At 34.3% G+C, this 27,590-nt stretch overlaps 1 protein-coding gene and 1 pseudogene across 1 annotated transcript in view; one reads left to right on the top strand and one right to left on the bottom strand.

Annotated features, from left to right (window-relative positions):
- The window catches only part of LOC125673012 (uncharacterized), a 1,263,960-nt gene that overhangs the window by 130,414 nt on the left and 1,105,956 nt on the right, over positions 1-27,590 (top strand). The window lies entirely within an intron of this gene.
- Positions 7,253-27,590, bottom strand: part of LOC130046656 (mitogen-activated protein kinase kinase kinase 15-like) — a 66,938-nt pseudogene continuing 46,600 nt past the window's right edge.

The raw sequence follows: 27,590 nt of genomic DNA on the forward strand, positions 1-27,590 counted from the left end.
TTTCCACATCTTAAAAATGTGTCCGGAAAAAGAGTCTCAATACTCCCGTCCGCATTTTCCCCTTCATTTAAATGCGGAAAAAATCTGGAGATCTGAGGTGCGGGGATCTTAGTATGTCAGCAAGTTAAACATCTTGTGTTTGATAGATTATTTTTAACTAACAGATACTTTGTGACCGCAGAACTCCAATTCTAAATAGGGAGGACATCTAGCAGTTTATTTCTAAACTAAACATTTGTATCTTAATATTTAGATTAATAATGGGATGACTTTTTCATTGCATTCAAGCATAAATTGCCTGTTAGTCTTTTAGCTATTTCATATCTGTTTATATGGATCGTAAACGTAACCCTAGTTTTCATTAATTCTGTTTCGCTTTCTTTCCCACTGTATCTCTTCGGGTTCAACACTAATCCACAGGATGTCGGTAAATATACGAACTTTCACATAAATTCATCCCAAATGAGACAACCTTTCATACACACCGGACTCGTTCGCTTTAGAATTTGATGTGATACATAGATACGTGCTTGTTTTATAACCAAATGTAGAACTGAAGTACGAATAAAATCAAGTTCGATTAAGAAGGCTTTGTTTGGGGAAAATTCTTGAAAAAATATTTTATCTTCTACACAGTTTTGTTGGGGTGTGGGGTATGCATTGGATATAACATTTTTCATTGCAAGGTGAAGATAACAAACAGTGATCAATCTCATAGCTCCTATAAGCAATACAAAATAGTATGATTTTTTCTTTATTAATATTTTTATGGCAAGCTAATGATTTTAAAATACGAATGCAATAGTATGAAGAATATGAAACGGTAGATTCTGTGGATGACTTCCCGCTCTCTTTCTATAATTTCTGCTTCCCTTTTTCATGATAAACCTAAATGCTGACCTCTTCGTGACACATTACTGCATACATTATTTTCTGTTTTACGTTCCCTTCCGTTTTCTGTTTTATTTTTTGCTCCGCGTTTTACATGTAGCAACACCCCGAAGTCGAACGGGTCTTAAGGTCATGATCCTTTGACTGAAAAAAAATGGATTATCATTTTTCGGACTTTTTTTGTTGTGCTTGTAGATATTCATCTAATATTTGGTGCCTTGATTTATCATAACAAGTAACAGATCAAATTTGTCCCGTTGATTTTCACTGAGTTATGACCCTTGGACTCGAAGAATAGCATGGATTTTCTGTGTCATGCTTGCAGATATTAATTTAATATTTGATACATTGCTTTACCATAACAAGTTACATGTTAAGGTGGCCCATTACACTAAACTTTGATTCAATGGCTCACTTAAGCACCTCCTATGAAATATGATTTCACAATTGAACCAGTGGTACAGGCTCTCAATTATTTTATATGATTTTCTGTGATTTTTTCCGGAATTGTAAGAAAGGTGTTTTGTTTGTAAATAAGAGATTCTTGAGTCTAAATTTCGCTGTAATTTATTGTATTGTATGAATATCTAATAATACATGTTTAGAAGATTGAGATACACGTTCTATCTTCTAGAAAAAAAGGTTTGGGTAAACTGAAAACGGTATTTATCAAAATGGTTTTTTTTTAATTTACGGATAAAATCTTTCAAAACATATCAATAATTACAAAAAAGATATATTACACACATACGTTTTGAAAATGTAAAAGAAAAATTTAAATGAAATGGCCACAATTAAGATATATGAATACATTTTAGATTGGAATTGAACGAGAGAGAAAAAAGGTACCGATCCCGATCAAAATTGATAGAAATTGCTAAAATAATCACATTGTTGCTAATTGTATGGACTTTTCATCAATAAATTAGATTTTTATAAGTTCATTTAATTTGTAAACCAATTTACACCAAAGGAATGTAATTTTCTGATTACAATGTTCTCTATGACTACTCTTTTATAGTTCCGATTAGGTTTGGTTCAAATTTGAAAAATTGCAATATTTCTGAATTTTCGCCGTTATGTATCAATTACTTTTTAGAATAGATAATCGTTGAATTTGGCTGACAACAACGATTCGTCGAAGTATTGAATAATTGATTGGTTTTTTAACTTATTTTTGGGACCCAATGCAGGAATGATGCAAACTGATTAAACAATGCACTGTATGAACAGTATAGTATCAATAGTGCGGAAAGTATGAGTAAACTTTTCAGTGACTTAAGCGAAAAGATGGTTTCCGCAAGGTATCAGCTTGGAAACGTCCAATTTATAAGGGTTTATGGAGTATGCAAACATTGGCTGTCCCCGATTCCCGGTGGTTTACGCAGTGGAAACTTGTTGAAACCTCACCGTTTCTGTACTACTGAGACTAGTCACCACCCAAGGTTTCTGTACTACTGAGACTAGTCACCACCCAAGGTTTACGTACTTCTGAAATTACGTTATGGCCTAGGTTTAAGCAGTACATAAACTTGTTAATGTGAATAGCATAACTTTCTCTAAAATATGACAACACAATTGTATCATGGCAACACACTTTAATATCAGTGATATATATATTATGTTCCTGAAATTTACAAATCGTTTAACAATGGTTTATGCAATTAGATTTCCTATTCATTGAATAAAGCGTCTACAAGCTAAGATATTACGGACTACATATTTAAACAAGACACCGACCTTTCAAATACAATGTTTTTATTGAAGATTAGAAGACTTATGTAGATTTCTAAATATTATCGAATGATAGCACTAACAATCTTAAGTTTGGTTGAACAATCTAGTACTGTACATATACAAAATACTAGTATAAGAGAAACATCCATGTTTTTAAAAGGAACTTAAATTTTAATTAAAGAAAAACTGCGCAAGGATTAAACGAAGAGTTGACCGTGAAGGTAATCATTTTGCTCTGCCATGTAATTTATTTTTCAATTTTGAAAACGTATAACAAAATTTGGTAACAGAAACCACGTTTAGGCTAATCGTGTGAGCCAGACAACTTCAAGACACGCAGACAGAATGTACGGAACGTGTGTATACTTTTGACATCACACAACACACATCTGGTGTGTCCAGTGGTCCGTGTTTGTCCAACTATTTATTTTGTATTGCTTATGAGATTTATGAGATTGGTCACTGTTCGTTATCTTCACTTTACACTTTTGACCTACCAGAAATGTAATATGTGCGTTTTGTTTCTTCTAATGGTCAAAACTATATAAAAATCTAGAATAACATGTAATATTGACGTTAATTAAATCTGACTCATTACAATGAGGAATTGACTGATTGCGACCCACGGGTCAATCGATTCATTGCGATTTTAACATTATCTAAATGTTACGCATTTCAAACTTAAAGAGAGGCGGATCAAGCAATGTTCTCCAAAATGAAAAAGGATATTTTAGAATAAAACGTCAAAATTTACATTTGCTTATGGCCGGTTGCGTATCTCGGATTTAAACCCCTAGTCAATGATACCGGGTTTGAATCCAGATTTACGCGTTGCAGACAGGTGTGGCTGAGGTGAGAACGGCTCAGAATTACGTATTATGAACCAAGTGCGCAGGAGATTAAACCCAGCTTGATGTATTTGGATGTACTGGACAGATTTGGCGATATCACCTTGTAGAAAGGTTGATAAGAAGAGAACACAATGTTAGAAACAGACTTCGATCCTATCATGTATTATAATGATACAGATTTTAAAAAGAGATTTCGACTTAACAAAATATGTTGTTTTGTCTATTCTAGACGACATTGATGGTGGTTTGGACAATGGAATTCTGCACAATCCATGGGTCCCTACATTGAATCAACTGTTGATAAATGAGATATCAGGGTAATATCAAACTCGAAGTTTGTTATCAATAAATTGGGATTTGTTTCGAGGTACACAGATGTAACGTGTTGAGAATCATTAAAAAAATATCGCGTGCAATAGTTTCTTTGCCATTCTTTAGACAATAATCATGCAAAATTTCTTGGAAATAGAATTGGAGATGTCCAAAGAGCGATAAAGTAGCATACCTGGTGTTGCGGGACTGATAATGTACTCACATTCCCCTTATTTCTCCAGAAAGGGGATAATGCTGACCTGTTTAGAAATAGGAACAGTTATTTTTCTAACTAATTAATGTATAGGCAATCTATTACCACGAACTCAAATTAATAAATGTTGTGGTACGATTGTATGGCAATATATACAGCAGTGGAATTTTTATAGAATTCAAAATTAGATTTGTGCGAAATTTGAGCGCAGAGAAATAAAGTTAGTTTTTTCTTTGATACCGTTTTGCCATCGTTTTGTTTATTCTCGACGATGTATTTCCTGAAATCAATTACTGCAATTCCAATAAACGGACTTTTCCAATGCTGTAACATTTGAGTTATGAGATTAATCACTTTTCGTTATTTCACCTTTCATTTGAAGACTTGAGTTATCAGATTAACCACTTCGTTATTCCACCTTTCATTTGGAGACTTGAGTTATGAGATTAATCACTGTTTGTTATTTCACCTTTCATTTGGAGACTTGAGTTATGGGATTAACCACTTCGTTATTCCACCTTTCATTTGGAGACTTGAGTTATGAGATTAACCACTTCGTTATTTCACCTTTCATTTGGAGACTTGAGTTATGAGATTAATCACTGTTAGTTATTTCACCTTTCATTTGGAGACTTGAGTTATGAGATTAACCACTTCGTTATTCCACCTTTCATTTGGAGACTTGAGTTATGAGATTAACCACTTCGTTATTTCACCTTTCATTTGGAGACTTGAGTTATGAGATTAATCACTGTTTGTTATTTCACCTTTCATTTGGAGACTTGAGTTATGAGATTAATCACTGTTCGTTATTTCACCTTTCGTTTGGAGACTTGCATTTTTTTTTTACAACCTTCTAATGATCGTTATATAACGACCATAGCATTTGCAAAATGCTGACTTTAAACGAAACTGTTCACACCCTTCCATTATCATTATATATAGATGACAAATTTCAATACAGAGAAAATGCATTGTTACGGCACGTTTTGTCGCATTGGCACGTTCTGTCGCCTGACAACGATACGTGCGGTCGCCCGGTGACCGAATGTGCCGTGAGGGTGGACACTAATGGCCGTCAATTTTAGGCTATACCCTAGCACGAATGGTCGCCACCCAAGCCCCCTGTCCCAAACGCCAACTTTTCATTTATTTTGCAAAATGGGTGTGTGTTCATGTGTGTGTGTGCGTATTTGAGTGACGGTGTGAGTGTGTGCGCGTGTGTGTGTGCATACATGTGCGTATATGTGTATATATGTGCGTGTGTGTGTACATATGTGTGTGCATTCATGTATAATAAAGTTTGTTTTGCATTACACACGCACGTACCTGCACACATTTGTGACACAAGTCCAGTACGATACAAAGCCAACAAACAAAAAACTGGACATTTCTGGATGGAATTTGATGGGAATTTATTTTGCAAACACATGAGTTGCAACATTTTAGCAACACAATATTCTTACATACCATCCTTATGGTACGCCGTTTTTACATTTATTCCTCTTCAAAGATAACTCATAAATCTTATAAGACATCTTATAAAAGATATAAAATATCTTAATATGTTTTTATACGAGATATATCATATAGTAAATATATCTCATATAAACTTTATAAGATGTCTTATTAGCGTTTTTGATTTAAGATATCTCATTAACTCTTAAAAGATATTTTATAACTTTTATAAGGTATCTTATAACAGAAATTTTATAATATATATCATACATTTTATAAGATATCTTGTAAAACATATAAGATATCTTATATGTCTTAGAAGATATTTTTTAAACTTTATAAAATATCTTATATTTTTATAAGATATCTCATAAATAAAGTATCATATTGTTCTGTAATACTTGGACTTGAGTGAAATATGTGACCTAGATTGTTCTAGAGTTCGATGTTTATCACGTAGTAGAAAGATGACGAACTGTGTCTTTCAAGAATGTACCAAAACATTTATTCTGATTATGAATACAATGTGAATTTAGCCGATGATAATACATGTACTACCATTTGCTATGGTTTGATAAGAAAATGAAATTTTTGAATTCGGCATAAACAGCATTGCCTGGGCAGTGCAGTTTTAATTTTAGTGAACATAATATTCATGAACAGCACTTTACCACTTATCATGTTAACTTATTGTAAAAAGAATCCATCAGTACTATCAAAACAAAGAATTTAAGCCAACTACTGCACTAGCGATAAGCATGAAGTAAAATGTACAAAATAGCTACAGAATTGGTACTTTTACAAAGTACGAATCAAATTGAACAGATGGAGTAAGCACATCTATAAATTTGCAACTTCATAGGTACATGTATGAAGCACTTTTCATACATGAAATTCGTTCTCCCAAAATAGAGCCACTATCTCTTAAAGAGAGAGAGGAGAGAGAGAATGTGAGTGTATGCGAGATAGAAAGATTACATGGGATGATTGTAGGGGCAGCGCGGGGATAGCTCTGACTTGTTGAAGAGTAGGCGTCTATGGAGGAATACTAGTTTTGTGGGTATATCCATGCCATGTTTCGTGCACTCTCTCCTCTTGTAGGCCTACCCTTTTACACCACATTTATGAAATGCAAAATTAGACCCTATATTATCTGCACACTTGAAACATGTCGAAGATTTAAAGAGCTGTTTCGAATCTGAATAAGATGTGCTGTGATTCTTTCTAGGGAGCGTCCATTAGTATACGATTGTTAATCGAAGGGTATTAGAAAGCGCCATATCTCACTTATAGCTATAATCTGGCAATTCAAAATACTCGTTCGGTTTGATCAAACCGGAAGAAATTGATGAAGAATTTGGAGGAGATTAAAAGGGAGGAAGAGAAGGAAGGGGAATAGATGCTGAGGAGAAAAAAGAAGCAAAGTTGGGGTTTTGGAGTTGGGGCTTGGGTAGCAACCATTCGTGTTCGGGTATGGCCTAAAATTGGCGACCAATCGTGCCCACCCCCACGGCACGTTCTGTCGCTCGGCAACGATACGTGCGGCACGAATGGTCGCCGGCGACCAAACGAGCGGCACGAATGATCGTCGGCGACCAAACGTGCCGACACAATGCATGTCTTACCAAAGGAAGGGAAACAATTAACACAACTCCACGATTAACTCATTCTTGATTTTACTACATTATCGAGCATAATGATATCATGATTAATCCCTGCCCATCCCACTCTAAACAAAACAAAAGTAGCAACAAACATAAACTGGGGATCAAATCGTAAATTAAGATAATTTGTTCAAATACATAAATGCATGCATCATCTTAAAACTGTCTTATCATTAACAGAAATCAATATCTTCACTCCCAAACATAATAAAATGATCCGTCATATTAACGGACTGAAACAACATAATGTTGTAGATAACTTTGAAATGACAAATAATTACACATATAATTTTATTCCGGCAAATAAAAACATATATCATCTAACAGTACACCTTTATGGAGGTTTGGTGAAATGGCTTACAAGAAACTTTCACTAAAACACTGAAACTGGCGATGAATCCCTACCTATGATTAACTATTCTAATAAACAGATTAATTATTAGACATTGTAAGTTTGAGCAGAGTTTGCACCAGCAATACCAACATTACATATCACATCAGTAACACTTTACACCTTCCAATCACACTCAACATTTACATCAACAGCATTGACAATGTCCTCTGTTTACATAGTTCTTACATAACTTATCACGCAATAAAGTCAGTACATATTCATCAAGCACAGCAGATTGACCATTGACCCCTGTGATTAATTCCAAACCAACAATATTCATTTTTAAATTAAACTATGATCTTTATACCTACTACTGAATCACCGGGAAAGGAAAGATAAAGTCTCCCTGGCCACAACTCTCTCTCGAGTCAGCTTGCTCACATAATTTTAGAATTAGTTATTAAAAAGTTGTCATGTACAGTCTACTCCGGAAATGAATTGTTCATCCCATCCACAAATTGATCACTGTTCGTTATCTTCACCTTTTCATGCAAGGTTCAATATACCAAATGTCGGACTATATAAACAGCTTTACTGGGGATTTAACCTCAATATAACAGTTACACATATTAGGCGATTTCAATATAACATATAGTTACGGATAAGTGACTTCACTATAAATGTAGTTGACTGTATAATCAGTTATGTCAGTCTGTTTCTGTTGGAGAGTATTCTTACAGATATCTAATGGAAGTGGGGGACATCTACTGCAGCCCTATCTAGGGATAGTTCATGGAACTTAAATCAATACTAGATTAGATATAGATCCTGGAGTATGTTTTAACAGTTTGTACATCTGGCTGTAATGTAAATTATACATCTGTACGTGTTGTAAATTGTATGCAATGTAAATTATATTTCTGTAGGCAATGCAAATTGTATTTCTGTAGGCAATGTAAATTGTGTTTCTGTAGGCAATGCAAATTGTGTTTCTGTAGGCAATGCAAATTGTTATTTCTGTAGGCAATGTAAATTGTATTTCTTTCTGTATGTAATAGAAATTATGTTTCTTTATGTGATGTAGAACAAGTGTCATTGTCTATACACATATATATACAAGTAAAACTAGAGTCTGATACCTGTACAATATTATATGAAATGTTTCACAGCGTGCAATACACAAGAGCAATAGTTCTGAGGATGTTGACTGTATGTAGAACAATAGGAAACCGCTTGAAAATGTATGTAAATACAAATGTTCAATAGGACAGTTTATTGGCGAAAATACTTGACTGTTACATGATTTAACACGCAGTATTAAGTCTTCCCCGGAAGACATGTGTCGCCTGCTAGTTCATTCTATATGTAATATATCACGTATAATGTTGAAAAAGTAAATTATTGAAATGGTTTTTGTCACTAAACAGGAAGTTTATATACAACAGATTCGAAAATGTCTTACACAATACAGTTGGCCACACTGATGCTCTGTGCCAAATATCAGGGAGTTGCCCCATGTGGTTTTTGAGAAAACTGTGACAGAAATATTTTTGCTGTAAAAAATTCTAAGTCCCGGCAAACAGGAAGTTGATAAGCGACAGATTCGAAAATGTCTTACACAATACAGTTGGCCACACTGATGCGCTGTGCCAAATATCAGGGAGTTGCCCCATGTGGTTCTTGAGAAAACTGTGACAGAATTTTTTTGTGACGACGACGACACCAGACGACGACGCAAGACGATGGATAGTGATCCCTATATGTCGCCACTGCGTAATGCAGGCGACACAATAATACCGCTGTACTTAAAAAGAAAACACAGATGATTCTTCATTTTTATTACACTCTGAAAAACATTTGATTTATTGAAGAGGGTCTTAAATTTAACTAAATCAATCTGTCTTTTAGTTTGGAAGGAAGGTGGATTCTACAGAAGTTTAGGATTTTGGGAATTAAATGGGATAAGAATCGTTGCACAATTTTGGAATTTACATTCACGAAAAATAATCTTTAATTACAGACTCCAAACACATGCCTTCGATAACTATTGGGAGCTTGGGTGAAATGGAACCTAACTCCATTTGGAAAAAAAAGAAGTTAAATAAGCACTGCTAAGATGTTTAATCTTTGTACTGCCCTACATTTCCATAGTTCTATAAATATCATTTTAATACCCTAACCATGTTTTATATCCATATAGGGTTGAACATGGTCAAAAGAAAGGACATCATCGATATAGTTGAAAAGGGAGAATATATCTTCAATTTCATCAAATGTAAAAAAAAATTAAACGGAAAACGAGGAATCAGAATTAAAACGAAGTTTCCTACAAAGTATTGTAATATCACATTCATCAGAGGAAAAAAAAACTTTTCACAAATGGGTGTTAGAAAGATATTGCACTAGCACGTGTACTTAGTTTAGTGATATTCAAATTTTAGTGGGATTGGTGGTGATGGAAAAGGGCTGATATAAGAAATCCTGTTATATTCATTATCATTTACAGAAGAAGTGTTAAATCATACTCAAATCAAACAGTGCATATCAAGCTCCAACTGCACCAAATTTTAATTACGCTAAAAAAAAGCACACATATAGTAATCACTTCGTTAAATTCTTCAAAACTACAAATAAGAAACTTTGTCACCACAAAAAAAAATGAAAATTTGTTATGCACATATTGAGTAGAAAAAGGCAATATGACACTGTGCGATATTCATGTTTTATAAATGATGGAAATTTAATTAATGCAATGATATCATGCATGTTGTATAGTCACAAAATTATTTTCAAATACTTTAAAAGATTCCCAAAAACAGTGCATATCACATATAAAAAAGTGAGTTTGCAGACTTTGAAAGGGTAAACAATAAATCTTAACTAAAAAAAAATGTATGCTACCATTTAATCAAAGATTGAAATCGTACCGTGTCATCAATAAATCATTCGAAACGTTATCAATTATGTAGAGACATTGCCAGGTTTGCATAATGTGCCATACATTTTGACCTAGGCATCGGGCTCATAGCCGTATCAGTGAGAGTTATTTATTACATGTATGTCAATGCCTATGGTGACATACAATCTTGAGACAATTTGTTTAGCCATTTTACTGAAGATTTTTTTCTATCTGATTTCAGTATACAAATAAAAGAATGTCAACTCTCCCGATGTAAGACCACATCCTTTGTACCAAACTTATGATATATGTATACCTATATATAATACAAACTATTTTCACTGACAGAGACAGAAAACAGTGGAAAATGTTGGTCAAAATATTACAACAGGTCAGCCATGCTGGTCACACGGTATATGTCACTGCGTGTATCAAACGTCAGAATGACCAGAACTATGGTGGTTATTGGTCATTAACAGTTATTCAATGACATATATTGACTTCAGTTAATAGATACAGAGTTCATATTCACAAACCATTACAGCTATGCATATATTGACATAAGTATCAGGAACTGGTAGGGAGTCCCAAACCACATTTACATTCTATTTCAATCAAAATTTGTGTAAACATTGTTAAAGTGTCTTTGATACCTTTACTCAACATTTCCATGTAGTCGACATCTCCTTGATTACAAGATGGGACAATGCAAATCAGGCGAATTATTGTTCATATTTAATTCCGGACAGCCGGCCTGATCAGTGTTACAACACAGACAGAAATATACATGTGTGTCAATCAAGCTATGCAACTGACACAAAAACAGCAAAAACCCTAATAAAAATCTCACAAAATTATATAACCATTCATAAAATATCAATAAAAACTTCACATCATAACAGTCAGATATAAAAGCGAGGATAAAAAAGCTTTAAAACCGATAGATATGATCAACATAAACTGAAGCAATCTAAAACACCCCATATCAGTTCTAAAAAAAATCACTAAACGGTTTAATTTTCTGGGTGTAAATTATGGGATTGATGATTAAAAACTTTGTAAAACAAACTCTGAAATGCCCCTCCAATGTCAGTAAAACTATATGTTCCTTTGAACCCTGAATGTGTAAAGCTAAGACAAGTGCATTCAATACTAACTGACAGTCTGATAATACTGATTATCGCATTTGATATCATCATCTCCTTCATCATTGATATACTGAACACTGTTTTCTTATGATATGTCACTCACGTTCAACAAGATCCATTTATTCACATCATCCCGATCACAGAATCAAAATGCTTTCTCAATCACTTAAACATCACAGTAACATCACAGACAACAAACATCTTGGGGATAATGTGAAAGTAGTGAATGAAAAGTTTCAAACAACAATGGGGATACAAGGTGGAATACGAAATGCTCTAAACTTCCATATATATCTGTAAACACAGTCGTATAACACAAGCCCATGGGCAGTAAACTGTGACAAGGCAGATAATGGGTCATGTGACTGTCATGTGACACATATCTCTCTGTGAGATGTCTCAACATGACCAGAAGCCTGCTATCACATATCCTCCTTTGAGTTACAATGTCTGACCATTGTAAGTCAAATCCTGTACAATGGAATTGTGGGAGACACACTTGAGTGAAAGGACTGACGAAACAACACCTGTCTGTTGGGCAGGATTTGTGTCTTCATCGGTGACCTCCTGGTCTGGTGACCTTTGACCTGTTACCTGTCTGATGACCTTTTTTCCAGGCCATGGTCTTTCCTGTGACTTTGTATCACCCGCCACAATCGGCACAAAACACCACCCCTGTAAAAGGCCAAAGGTCAAGTTACTTCAGAAACATCAAAGGACGAAGATCGAAATTAAAATTGTAGTCCATCAGAACAGCAAAAACTGCCGCATCAAATTATTTACGTATAAACTTCAATCTACATTACATCATCATAACATAAACAGTAAAATAATAACAGAAAAAAGACCATGTAATTCCTCATAACGTAAAACAGAAATACAGACTCTGTAAATCCTCATAACATAAAACAGTAATACAGATTCTGTAAGGCATCATTAACATCAAATAATACAGACTCTGTAAATCGTTATAACATAAAACAGAAATACAGACTCTGTAAATCCTCATAATGTAAAACAGAAATACAGACTCTTTAAATCCTCATAATGTAAAACAGAAATGCAGACCTGAGTCCTAGTCTTTGTAAGTCTTCATAGCGCACTATCTCCAGGAGATCATTCAACACAAACTGCTCCCGTGTTATCTGCAAGCAAAGGAGAGTACTACATCTTCAGTTTTCCTATCCCTTCAACCGACATCACAGCATCTCAAGTTTTCTTACCCCTAGATCCCCGGTTACAACATCTCAGTTTTCCTACTCCTAAATCCCAGATCACAGCATCTCAGTTTTCCTACCCCTAAATCCCAGATCACAACATCTCAAACTTTCCTACCCCTAGATCCCAGGTTACATCTCAGTTTTCCTACCCCTAAATTTCAGATCACAGCATCTCAGTTTTCCTACCCCTAAATCCCAGATCACAACATCTCAGTTTTCCTATTCATAAATCCCAGATCACAGCATCTCAGTTTTCCTACTCCTAAATCCCAGATCACAGCATCTCAGTTTTCCTACCCCTAAATCCCAGATCACAACATCTCAAGCTTTCCTACCCCTAGATCCCAGGTTAGATCTCAGTTTTCCTACCCCTAAATCTCAGATCACAACATTTCAGTTTTCCTACCCCTAAATCCCAGGTTACAACATCTCAGTTTTTCTATTCATAAATCCAAGGTTATAATGTCTCAATTTTCTTACCTACACTGTAAGTCACCACAAGTCTCAGTTCCCCTAAACCCCAGATGTCATACATGTATGCATAAAAATCCTAAGAATTTTCTTTAATATATGCTTAAATTCCTTAAGCACATTCTTATAGATTCATAAAAGGAAATCACTGAGTTTTCCTACCCCTAAACCTCAGGTTACTAAATCTCATTTCTTATCGCACAGCATTTTAAAATGTGGAGTTAGACGAGACAGAGAAATTTCAGAATAATCAGCTGATCTTCCCCTTGGTCACTCAATGGTCAATATGAAGGTACAGTGGGTCTTAGTCTTATCACAATCACTCACATCAAACTCTATCATACTCACCAAAACCTGCCTGTTTTAATTGTGTGTATTTATATGACCCTTAAAACAGGTTCACGGATGAAGGAATTAATACAACACAATACATCATAATTATCGTATCAATCAGATGACGTTATCAATCTGACAATTACCATATCAATGACATGACGTTATTAATCTGACAATTACCGTATCAATGACATGACTTTATTAATGTGACAATTACCGTATCAATGTCATGACGCTATTAATGTGACAATTGCCGTATCAATGACATGACATTTACTGTGTTATTAATGTGACAATTACCGTATCAATGACATTACGTTATCAATGTGACTATTACCATATCAATGACATGACGTTATTAATGTGACAATTACCGTATCAATGACATTACGTTATTAATGTGACAATTACCGTATCAATGACAAGATGCTATTAATGTGACTATTACCGTATCAATGATGTCCTCGTCAAACTTCCTGTCACGTAGCCATATGACCAAGGCCTCATCAGGTGGCTCATGAATGGACGGAACTGAAATTGATAGAGATTGGTTTAGAAGCATGAAGCAGATGTTGATAAAAAAGAACTATCGACAGATTAAATTTCACCTCTGCCTCTGATACTGTTGGCAGTGACAGACGATACACTGTTTATTGACAGATTAAATCTCACCTCTGCTTCTGATACTGTTGGCAGTGACAGACAATACACTGTTTATTGACAGATTAAATCTCACCCCTGCCTCTGATACTGTTGGCAGTGACAGACGATACACTGTTTATTGACAGATTAAATCTCACCTCTGCTTCTGATACTGTTGGCAGTGACAGACGATACAATGTTTACCGACACATTAAATATCACCTCTGCCTCTGATACTGTTGGCAGTGACAGATGATACAGTTTATTGACAGATTAAATCTCACCTCTACCTCTGATACAGTTGGCAATGACAGACGATTCAATGTTTACTGACAGATTAAATCTCACCTCTGATACTGTTGGCAGTGACAGACGATACACTGTTTATTGACAGACTAAATCTCACCTCTGTCTCTGATACTGTTGGCAGTGACAGACGATACACTGTTTATTAACAGACTAAATCTCACCTCTGCTTCTGATACTGTTGACAATAACAGACGATACACTTTATTGACAGATTAAATCTCACCTCTGCCTCTGATACTGTTGGCAGTGACAGACGATACACTGTTTATTGAGGTCAGCGCTCTACAATGAAATCAGCATTAAATTATCCTTCTAGAAAAGTAATGTACAGTGATGTGACCACTCTAAATATAAGCAATGTGTTTATGAGTCAGGGTTGGAGACTTCAGTACTCGGTATAAATGTGTGAAATATAAATACTCTGTATGTAATGCCCAAGACATTGTTCGAGATTCAGGGTTAGGGTGATATACACGTAAATCATTAAATGCACAAAGTACAGGCATTTCACTGAAACATTTAAGTTTATTAATTATATATCATTTACTATGTAACAACAAGAATATCAATAAAACTGATGGATGCTTTCGGAACTTCATCTAACCAATGAACTACTTCATATGACAGACAACTCGCACAATGATCAATACCTGTTAATTTGACATATTCAATTGGTTGATTGATTGAATATTGTTTAACATCCCTCTCGAGAATATTTCACTCATGGAGACATCACCAATGCTGGTGAAGGGGTGCAAAATTTAGGCCTATCCTCGGCGCTTATGGCCTTTGAGCAGGGAGGGATCTTTATCGTGGCACACGTACGGGACCTCGGTTTTTGCGGTCTCGTCCAAAAGACCGCCCCATTTAGTCGACTCTTACGACAAGCAAGGGGTACTAAGGATCTATTCTAACCCGGATCTCCACGGAATTCAATTGGTTGAAATGAAGTGTTTTATATACAAGGTATATGTTGAGGGGTGTATAATTTTACAAAATAACTTTGTGTGACCTTTGTCTGAAAGCAACCTGCCTGTTTCAAGTTTTACTTATTTGTGTGATATATGACCAACACCTGTTCCACAACTGTTGAAATAAGGAAATTTTTCCTTATAAAAAGTACAGGTTCTGAATGACCTTGACCTTTCCAAAATGACTTTGGTCCATAAGTCCCTGTCCCCAAGGAATATGTGTGATTAATTTCTAATGAAATGTTTAGGAGATATGAGACAGCTCAGATGAACGGGGGGACAAACGCAACTGTGACTATAAAATTATGTTCCTCCGAACATTTCTCCTCCGAAAAAATTTCGGGGAGAATAAAAACAACTGTTATCAGTATATTGTCTCCCCTGAATCACAATCTTGATTACTTCAATATCCCCCTCTTTATGAAATGTGACTTTTAAGTTTGCATTACAAGTCTCTCTTTCTGTTGCAAAAGAAATCATTACTGGCTGCACAAACACGTACATGTAGCATAAACTCCCATCCATCTAGGATTTAGTCAAGCATGGGAAACACACAATGAATTCTGTTAAGTCCTAACTTAAGTCTAACTTACTGCATATTTTCTAAGTGAGTTTTCTTTTCCTCGATGGTCTTGCGCAGAACATCACCATAAATTCTGTTAACATCCACCAGTTGTTGTAGCAACCTAAGAAATGCAAGATCTGGGTGAACAGTAGTCTCCTGTTTTCTATTGATTAGTACTAAAAGACAACATTCATAACAAATACAATTCAAACAATCTTTCTTATTTATTTTTGGGGGGGTGGGGGTGTTAACTTCTACGAGAGTAAATATTTTAAATAAAACTCTATACTATCCACATTATGTAATTGTATCCTTCAACACAGAGATAAATGTTTCCACATTCTTCGACATTTTCACCTTGTAACTATGGTAACTTACTGCATGTTTTCGTCCTGTATACTCTCTAGTTGGTGCTGTAATTCATTGACAGCAGAACTCCGGTACAGTGCTGCTGATTTACCCGAGTTTGTGGACGGAACTCCAGACGTTTCTACTTCCTCTTCCTTTCCTCCAGCAATATTAGCTCCAAGATCTACCAGAGTGATGAAATGAAACATACCATATTAGCTCAAAGATCTACCACAGTGATGAAATGAAACATACAATATTCACTCTATCATCTACCAGAGTGATAAAATGAAACATACAATATTCACTCTATCATCTACCAGAGTGATAAAATGAAACATACAATATTCACTCTATCATCTACCAGAGTGATGACATGAACATACAATATTCACTCTATCATCTACCAGAATGATAAAATGAAACATACAATATTCACTCTATCATCTACCAGAGTGATAAAATGAAACATATGTCAGTTAGCCTACATGTTTCTCTTGAACTCCTTTGTTACGAACACATTGAAATGTATAATTTTCCAACAGGTATATTCACTATCAATTCTATAGTTAATAATGATACATAAATAATGTATGTAGTTGAGGGTAATATTGAAAATTTTCACCCCAAGAAAACCATTGTCAATCGAGGCATACCCTAATCTTATTTAAACTCAGGTCCTGGATCGGGGTATAGTGTTTTATGATTTTATGTTCAGGTATACATGTTTCTCCAGTGTTTTAAGATTTTATGTTTCAGGCATACATGTTTTGTGTTTTATGTTTTTCTAGCATTTTATGACTTTATCATCATTTAATTTTACATGCTACACGCTTTTTCATTGGTTGAAAAATTATTGGAATATTGTATCCAACGAAAAAAAGAAATAAATGGCAGGAACTACTTTCTATTGGAATGTTGGGGATTCCTCTGGATGCTTCATATTTATATATAGATTTGGGAATCCTGAAAAGAAGACCTTACCAGTTATATTGATCTATATCAATTTATTAAACAAAAACAAACAAATATCAAATATAAATAATAATTAACTATGCAAAATGAAATAAACATGGCTATTTGAGGACACCCCCCCCCCCTCCAACCAAACAACATACGTCTGCTTCTGCAATTTCGGGCTGAGAGTTAAATGTATTCAACAGGGGATGACAATAGTCCAGGTTGCACCGTGCAACAATTTCCTTCATGTCACAAACCCAGATACCAGATACTCCGCACACTGCCTCAGAGATACTGTAATATCGTAGCCCGGGCTTAACGACTATGGTTTCGAACTCTGGCATAATATGTTTATGACAACAACAAAAAATATGTATATGAGTGGACACCGAAACGAGGCTTCCATACGACATTACAACAGGTGTCACAGCCTTAGGAATTCACTGATAAAACTCCAAAAACCCTCTGTAACACTCACTTGTCTACCTGGAAGTCGTGACAACCCTCAAGAGAACCCTACCTAGCATCCCACGTCATGATTACATGTATGCACGTGTCCCACGCTTTCCGTTAGTACCGACATCGAACTTTGCACTGAATTTCAGTTCCACTCAACAAAATTCCTGCAATTTTCTCTCAACAGGTCTTATCTCTAACTTATCCTTTTAAGACTGGAATTCTTCAGTCCACAAGGAACCCGTTTGCTCAACAGTAAACAACAGTTAGGCCTACCGGATTTAGTTTTTTTTTAAAGTTGTGTATTCACAAATTACTACAGTGTACAACCATCTCGAAATGACATAGAATGTAGTCCAAGAATAATTCGTTAATTCAACTCCAAACAAATAATGTTTTATCACATAAACTCAACGTTTTAAAATATTAAATGATAAGGAATGAATTTATTATTTTTTCGTTGGATGGAGGTATACCACGAGAAAAAAAAGACGGAAAACTTTTGCATCATAATAAATTCATTCCTTAATTCCAGTGTTAATTATGTGTTTTTCTTGTGTTTCATGAGTTTATAATCTGGTGTATGTTTGTCCGGTGTTTCATGAGTTTATAATCTGGTATATGTTTGTATGGTGTTTCATGAGTTTATAATCTGGTATATATTTGTCCAATGTTTCATGAGTTTATAATCTGGTATATTTTTGTACAGTGTTTCTAGAATTTATAATCTGGTGTATGTTTGTGTGGTGTTTCATGAGTTTATAATCTGGTGTATGTTTGTCCGGTGTTTCATGAGTTTATAATCTGGTATATGTTTGTATGGTGTTTCATGAGTTTATAATCTGGTATATATTTGTCCAGTGTTTCATGAGTTTATAATCTGGTATATTTTTGTACAGTGTTTCTAGAATTTATAATCTGGTGTATGTTTGTCCGGTGTTTCATGAGTTTATAATCTGGTATATTTTTGTACAGTGTTTCTAGAATTTATAATCTGGTGTATGTTTGTATGGTGTTTCATGAGTTTATAATCTGGTATATGTTTGTCCGGTGTTTCATGAGTTTATAATTTGGTATATGTGTTTGTACAGTGTTTCTAGAATTTATAATCTGGTATATGTTTGTATGGTGTTTCATGAGTTTATAATCTGGTATATGTTTGTCCGGTGTTTCATGAGTTTATAATCTGGTATATGTGTTTGTGTGGTGTTTCATGAGTTTATAATCTGGTATACGTGTTTGTCCGGTGTTTCATGAGTTTATAATCTGGTATATGTTTGTACAGTGTTTCATGAGTTTATAATCTGGTATATATTTGTCCAGTGTTTCATGAGTTTATAATATGGTATATGTTTGTCCAGTGTTTCTAGAATTTATAATCTGGTGTATGTTTGTCCGGTGTTTCATGAGTTTATAATCTGGTGTATGTGTTTGTACAGTGTTTCATGAGTTTATAATCTGGTATATGTGTTTGTCCGGTGTTTCATGAGTTTATCTGGTATATGTTTGTCAGGTGTTTCATGAGTCTATAATCTGGTGTATGTTTGTCCGGTGTTTCATGAGTTTATAATCTGGTATATGTTTGTCCGGTGTTTCATGAGTTTATAATCTGGTATATTTTTGTACAGTGTTTCATGAGTTTATAATCTGGTGTATGTTTGTCCGGTGTTTCATGAGTTTATAATCTGGTATATGTTTGTTCAGTGTTTCATGAGTTTATAATCTGGTTTATGTGTTTGTCCAGTGTTTCATGAGTTTATATTCTGGTATATGTTTGTCCGGTGTTTCATGAGTTTATAATCTGGTATATATTTGTCAAGTGTTTCATGAGTTTATAATCTGGTATATTTTTGTACAGTGTTTCTAGAATTTATAATCTGGTATATGTTTGTCCGGTGTTTCATGAGTTTATAATCTGGTATATGTGTTTGTACAGTGTTTCTAGAATTTATTATCTGGTATATGTTTGTATGGTGTTTCATGAGTTTATAATCTGGTATATGTTTGTACAGTGTTTCATGAGTTTATAATCTGGTATATATTTGTCCAGTGTTTCATGAGTTTATAATATGGTATATGTTTGTCCAGTGTTTCTGGAATTTATAATCTGGTGTATGTTTGTCCGGTGTTTCATGAGTTTATAATCTGGTGTATGTGTTTGTCCGGTGTTTCATGAGTTTATAATCTGGTGTATGTGTTTGTACAGTGTTTCATGAGTTTATAATCTGGTATATGTGTTTGTCCGGTGTTTCATGAGTTTATCTGGTATATGTTTGTCAGGTGTTTCATGAGTCTATAACTGGTTTATGTGTTTGTCTGGTGTTTCATGAGTTTATAATCTGGTATATGTTTGTGCAGTGTTTCATGAGTTTATAATCTGGTATATGTGTTTGTTTGGTGTTTCATGAGTTTATAATCTGGTATATGTGTTTGTCCAGTGTTTCATGAGTTTATATTCTGGTATATGTGTTTGTCCAGTGTTTCATGAGTTTATAATCTGGTATATGTGTTTGTCTGGTGTTTCATGAGTTTATAATCTGGTATATGTTTGTATAGTGTTCGATATGCAACTTCTACAGTCATACAACATTCCAATAAACATTAACAGATATCCACAATGTGTGTCATTTTTTTACATTATAGCATTGCATGACTTATGACATCATATGCTTTTAGACTTAGATGACACTTAGGACGTCAGATGACCTGTGACATAGTACAAATACTTATTGCCTGCCCTTTTCAAAGCTTAAAGGGGAAGGCAACCCATAATAAATGATAGGACTAATTATATGATAAGATTTGTCATACTATTTTATTTATATACGGCCTAGATAAGTTTCAGTGCTAATTTGAAAACGTTGAAAATTGAAATTCCTGCTATCTATAGAGGCTGCCATGATGTGAAACTCTTTCGTATTCAAAACCACAAAAATCAATAATTTTGACGTCACACCATCTGTTCTGGTTTTGATGAGATTCTAAGATCATTAAAGATGTACATGTGGTAGATTTTACAAATGAATAGGTTGATGCCTTCTTGTTAAGCAGTGAATTACACTAATGCGAAGGGGAGGTGTGAAAAAAGTTTTCTCGAAATTCCTGACTCAACCAAGTCATTTGTAAAGAAAAGACTATGTAAAATTGTGGATCCATCATTTGTGTATAACGACGAGTTGAGGTTCTAGAAACTTGTATGAAGAATGTGTACTGTCTGTCTGGTCTGCGACTCAATAAAACGTCTTCGTTTTCTTAATTTCTTCTTGCGAAAGAACGGGCTGAAATCTATACGCCTCTGTTCGTGATTTGTCATATTTATAGTGCTGCTGTGAAATAAACCGGAACTGACGGTGTAATGTCATGAATTAAACTTCAATGGTCGCTCTCTTAGCGGCGGGTAATTTAAAATATATGATAGATTTATATTGATTTAACTGTTTAGCAAAGATTTTTGTTGTTAAACACTGTCATTTACAATATCAGTAAGTAATACTTTATTCATAAAAAGTGCACCGCCACGGCACATGATACGCCCGTCACATATTGTTAACAGTATAGATTGTACCCATTAAAACATTTTTTTTTATATCACCTTAATTAAATGTCACAGTGACCTTAAAGTAGGATGCAACACACCTTCTACCTAAGATGCATTAGTTGACCAATTTTGGTGATTCTAGGTCTAATAGTTTTCAAGTTATGAGCTGGACAAGTTTTTGCCATATATGGCCATATCTTCTTAATGAAAAGTCACAGTGACCTGGTTTTAATGTGCGACACACCTTCTACCCAAGATGTATCTACAGACAAAGTTTGATGATTCTAGGCCGTGTAGTATTTAAGTTACGGGTCGGACACGAAAAAGCTAACAGACGGATGGACCGACGGATATCTTCTTAATGAAAAGTCACAGTGACCTAGTTTTAATGTGCGACACACCTTCTACTCAAGATGTATCTACAGACAAAGCTTGATGATTCTAGGCCTTGTAGTATTTAAGTTACGGGTCGGACACGAAAAAGCTAACAGACGGACGGACAGACGGATGGACATGAACGCCATACCATAATACGTCCCGTCTTAAGATGGGCGTATAAAAAGAACAATGTGGTTAGGGTTGCCTTTCCCTTTAATCTTTCTGACATGTTACATATAATGACTTCTGACTTTAAAGATGTGTGACTGACCAGGAGATAAGATCATGATGGCTTCTGTCACCGCCCCCCGAAGTAAATTGTCCAGGGCAAACATCCAGTGAGGCTGAATGCTGTGACTCTTCAAATGCTTACTGACCTGAAATTCAAAGAATTAAAATTCAACTCACATAATCTCAATCTAAATGATCAAAATAAAATCCACAAATATTAAGCAATGATACGATAAAAATATATGATAAAATATCCATAATGACCCACATTAAAATTACAATTCATTGAATGAAAAAGGTGAGGATAAGCCTGGATTCAGTAAAATGACTAACTTTCATAAAAGACAAGTAATTTACAAGTTCTTCTCACAACACTAGAAGGATTGATTATGTAATATTTCCTACAAAAAAATGAGAAGATTGATAATGTCTCTGATAACAAAATTGTAATGTAGAGGTTCTTCCTACAACAATGTGACAATTCACATGTGACAATTCACACAATGTGACTATTCACATAATGTGACAATTCACAGAATGTGATGACAATTCACACAATGTGACAATTCACACAATGTGATGACAATTCACACAACATGATGACAATTCACACAACGTGACGATTTACACAATGTGATGACAATTCACACAATGTGACAATTCACACAATGTGATGACAATTCACACAATGTGATGACAATTCACACAATGTGGTGACAATTCACACAATGTGATGACAATTCACACAATGTGATGACAATTCACACAATGTGATGACAATTCACACAATGTGACAATTCACACAACGTGACAATTCACACAATGTGATGACAATTCACACAACGTGATGACAATTCACACAATGTGATGACAATTCACACATGACAATTCACACAATGTGACAATTCACACAATGTGATGACAACTCACACAACATGATGACAATGAGCACACTTACAGCTTCGTGGAATACATAAAGAGCTAGTTGTATTTCCATCATCGCTGCTGCATCAAAATCCATGGCTTGATGGAGTTGTTCTGAAAATATACAGTCACAACACCCTTAATGACACATCATAAAAAACAATCAGATATACAGTCACAACCCCCTTAATGACACATCATATAAAACATCAAATATACAGTCAGAACCCCCTTAATGACACCTCACAGAAAATCAAATATACAGTCACAACCCCTTTAATGACACCTCACAGAAAACAATCAAATATACAGTCACAACCCCCTTAATGACACATCAAATAAAACATCAAATATACAGTCACAACCCCCTTAATGACACATCATATAAAACATCAAATATACAGTCACAACCCCCTTAATGACACCTCACAGAAAATCAAATATACAGTCACAACCCCTTTAATGACATCTCACAGAAAACAATCGAATATACAGTCACAACCCCCTTAATGACACATCATATAAAACATCAAATATACAGTCACAACCCCCTTAATGTCACATCATATAAAACATCAAATTTAAAGTCACAACCCCCTTAATGACACATCATATAAAACATCAAATATACAGTCACAACCCCCTTAATGACACATCACAGAAAACAATCGAGTAAATAAGGATGACATAATTAATTTGTCCATGTTAGGATATAGGTACACAGAAAACTCATTTATTAGAAGTTTGCATAAGATATAAAACCTCTAAGTGTAGTAAACTTGGTGGAATGATCTGCTGTGACCTTGACCTTTGACCATATGACCCCCCAAAAAACTATAGGTACTTTTCTTTAATGGTCAACTACCTTTCAAATTGTACACAATAAGAAAGCTTTTTGTTGAAAAATGTTCAAGGTATCGAGTCACAACGGCAGAGATGAAGAACAAACAAATGTGCAGATGCCCATAATAAATATGTATCTCAAAATTCTTATTCTAATGATATCACATCACAATGAAAGTGATCAAGAACAAACAGGCAAAACGTTCATAATTAATTTGTATCTCAAAATTCTTGATATTCTAATGAACAACTACATTTTTGTAGAATATGAAAACTATATGAGGACATTAAATTTTAAGGTATTGTGTCACAATAAAAATATATGAAACTTAGATTGAAGCCCTGTTGTACCTTGACCCTTGACCTCTGAACTCCTTATTCAGTTACATGACAAGATGTCTATAGGATATACTTTGATCATAAAATTTAACATGATATAAGAACATATGGCCATCAATAAACATTACTTATATAAGTTATTACAACTAAAACAGCTTTAAAATAATTCCACCCTCCTGTGATGTTATCAAGGCAAAATCAATGATTTATTTAGAGTTGTGCATGATAGGAACATAAATTTTGACGAAGTCTTATCTGATAAGTATTGTAAAAAATATTGTTAAAAAATAAACTATTTCAAAAGTCTAAGTTATAGATGAATAATCAATGATATGTTTTAAAATTTTGAATCCAAGGGCAATAACTCTGTTTTTATTAATTGCTCTATGAAGTCTATTTTGCGATAGATTTCCTTTATTTTTTACAGACATTTTGTATATTTTTGTGAAGATACAGTTTCATGAAATTGTTACGAATGCTATTATATCGTCATAACCAATTTGTATGAAATTTTTATAACACTGTTTAAGGAAAATTGCGATTTTCTGATGGTGATATATGATTCTGTTTATGTGCATTTCGCATCTTAAAAAGTGTGATGACCTATGTATTTTATTTGATAATTGGTTAGTTTTAACTCTAATGAATGGAATTAAATACACTTTTTAAACTTGTATCAGATAAAACTGTGAGTATGAACTTACCTTAAACATTCCAAAAAATTCATAAAACAACCAAAAAAAAAATTTAAAAAACCAACACCAAACACTAAAATGCATGCAGATTAATGAGGATAATTATTGGGAATTGTTTTTATAGACAAATGGAGCGATGCGTCTCTCTCATTTACAAGACTATGTATATCTACCTAGTGTTTCCTTGATGCAGTGCTTACAGTTCGGGTCTGAAATATAGTTCTTTAAACAGACGAGCAACCATCTCAAGTGTTCCTGAAAGAAAAAAATTCTCATATTAGCAAGCCGAGAAATATCATATGGACATGCTGTTTATCTCACAAATACAGTGGAATCCAGTTACTACAAAGCTGTTTATCTCATAAATACAGTGGAATCCAGTTAATATAACGCTGTTTATCTCACAAATACAGTACAACCCAATTAATATAATGTTGTTATCTCACAAATACAGTGTAATCCAATTAATATAATGCTGTTTATCTCACAAATACAGTACAACCCAATTAATATAATGTTGTCATCTCACAAATACAGTGCGATCCAATTAATATAATGCTGTTTATCTCACAAATACAGTGCAATCTAATTAATATAATGCTGTTTATCTCACAAATACAGTGTAATCTAATTAATATAATGTTGTTTATCTCACAAATACAGTGGAATCCAATTAATATAATGCTGTTTATTTCACATATACAGTGAATATAATGCTGTTTATCTCACAAATACAATGGAATTCAGTGAATACAATAATGTTTAGCTTACAAATACATAGGAATCCAGTTAATAAAATACTATTTACTGTAGAATCATTGAAATTCGTGGGGCCAATTTTCGTGGATTGCTGAATTTTTACGGGTTCGTGGGGATTTATATATTTGTAAAAAGATAACTCTGGGATGTATAGTTGTCTTTATTCGTTGAGGATGTAAATTCGTGGGTGAGGGGTACCCAAGAATTCCACGAAAGTTGAGCCACCACGAATTCTAATGAGTCCACGGTATCTCACAAATACATAGGAATCCGGGAAATACAATGTCTTATTTTGAGTTATCTGAAGTGTATGCCAAGTAAAATGCATTGTAACAATTCAACATGTTGAGGTTCAAGGTCAAAGTCATCTACTCTCAAAAACAATACTTTTAGCTGTATCTAAACTTTTAATAAACAGTCCTACACATTAGCCCTCAGATCAAGGAATCTGAATGCAAAGGAAGCATCAGACTCGAATTATCAAATTACAATCATTTATCAACATTTTCTTCTGACAGAAACAGGAGATATTAATCTTCTTAATTTCAATTTAAGAAACTAAAAATTAAAGAGTCATCCTTTTACAACAAAACAACAACAAAAAACAAAAGAAACCTACTCACCACCGAGAGTTTGGGATTGGAGATTGTAGCATCCTTATGGAGGAAATTCAGCCATGTATCACAGATCTAAAAAGGTGAAGGTCGTGTTAAAGATCTATCAAATGAAATGAAATATGTAAAAGGTGAAGGTCATGTTACAGATCTATTAAATGAAATGAAATATGTAAAAGGTGAAGTTCATGTTACAGATCTAATGAATGAAATGTGTTAAAGGTGAAGGTCATGTTACAGATCTATTGAATGAAATGTGTAAAAGATGAAGGTCATGTTACAGATCTATCGCATGAAAGATCTAAAAGGATGAGATTCAAATCATACCAAACAGTGCATAAAGACTCAATTTGTAGCACACAGTGAATGAATATTCTATTTGTAGCACACAGTGAATGAATATTCTGTTTGTAGCACACAGTGAATGAATATTCTATTTGTAGCACAGTGAATGAATATTCTATTTGTAGCACAGAATGAATGAATATTCTATTTGTAGCACACAGTGAATGAATATTCTATTTGTAGCACATTGAATGAATATTCTATTTGTAGCACAGAATGAATGAATATTCTATTTGTAGCACACAGTGAATGAATATTCTATTTGTAGCACACAGTGAATGCATATTCTATTTGTAGCACACAGTAAATGAATATTCTGTTTGTAGCACACAGTAAGTGAATATTCTATTTGTAGCACATGGCAAATAAATATTCTATTTGTACCACGCAGTGAATGAAAATTTTATTTGTAGCACACAATGAATGATTATTCTATTTGTAGCACACAATAAATGAATATTCTATTTGTAGCACACAATGGATAAATATTCTATTTGTAGCACACAGTAAATGAATATTCTATTTGTAGCACACAGTAAATGAATATTCTATTTGTAGCACATAATGGATAAATATTCTATTTGTAGCACACAGTGAATGAATATTCTATTTGTAGCACACAGTGAATGAAAATTTTATTTGTAGCACACAGTGAATGAATATTCTATTTGTAGCACACAGTAAATGAATATTATTTTTCAACAGGACTGACATTTCCTGTACAAATGTAACAGAGATTGTGTTGCCTTAGTTGAGAATCAGACCCGGGACATTGGACACAACAATTCAGCACTCAACCAATCAAGATAAAGGGTTAACCCAGACCCAGCTAGTAGCCAATGCTAGTACGAAAGTCAGGTATCTAAAGGGTTAACCCAGCTAGTAGACAACGCTAGTACGAAGGTCAGGTATCTAAAGGGTTAACCCAGACCCAGCTAGTAGCCAACACTAGTACGAAGGTCAAGTATCTAAAAGGTTAACCCAGACCCAGCTAGTAGCCAATGCTAGTATGAAGGTCAGGTATCTAAAGGGTTAACCCAGCTAGTAGCCAACGCTAGTACAAAGGTAAGGTATCTAAAGGGATAACCCATGCAGTTAGTAGCCAATACTAGTACAAGGTCAGGTATCTAAAGGGTTA

This window comes from Ostrea edulis, chromosome 3, assembly GCF_947568905.1.
Source record: "Ostrea edulis chromosome 3, xbOstEdul1.1, whole genome shotgun sequence".
NCBI classification, from domain to species: domain Eukaryota; kingdom Metazoa; phylum Mollusca; class Bivalvia; order Ostreida; family Ostreidae; genus Ostrea; species Ostrea edulis.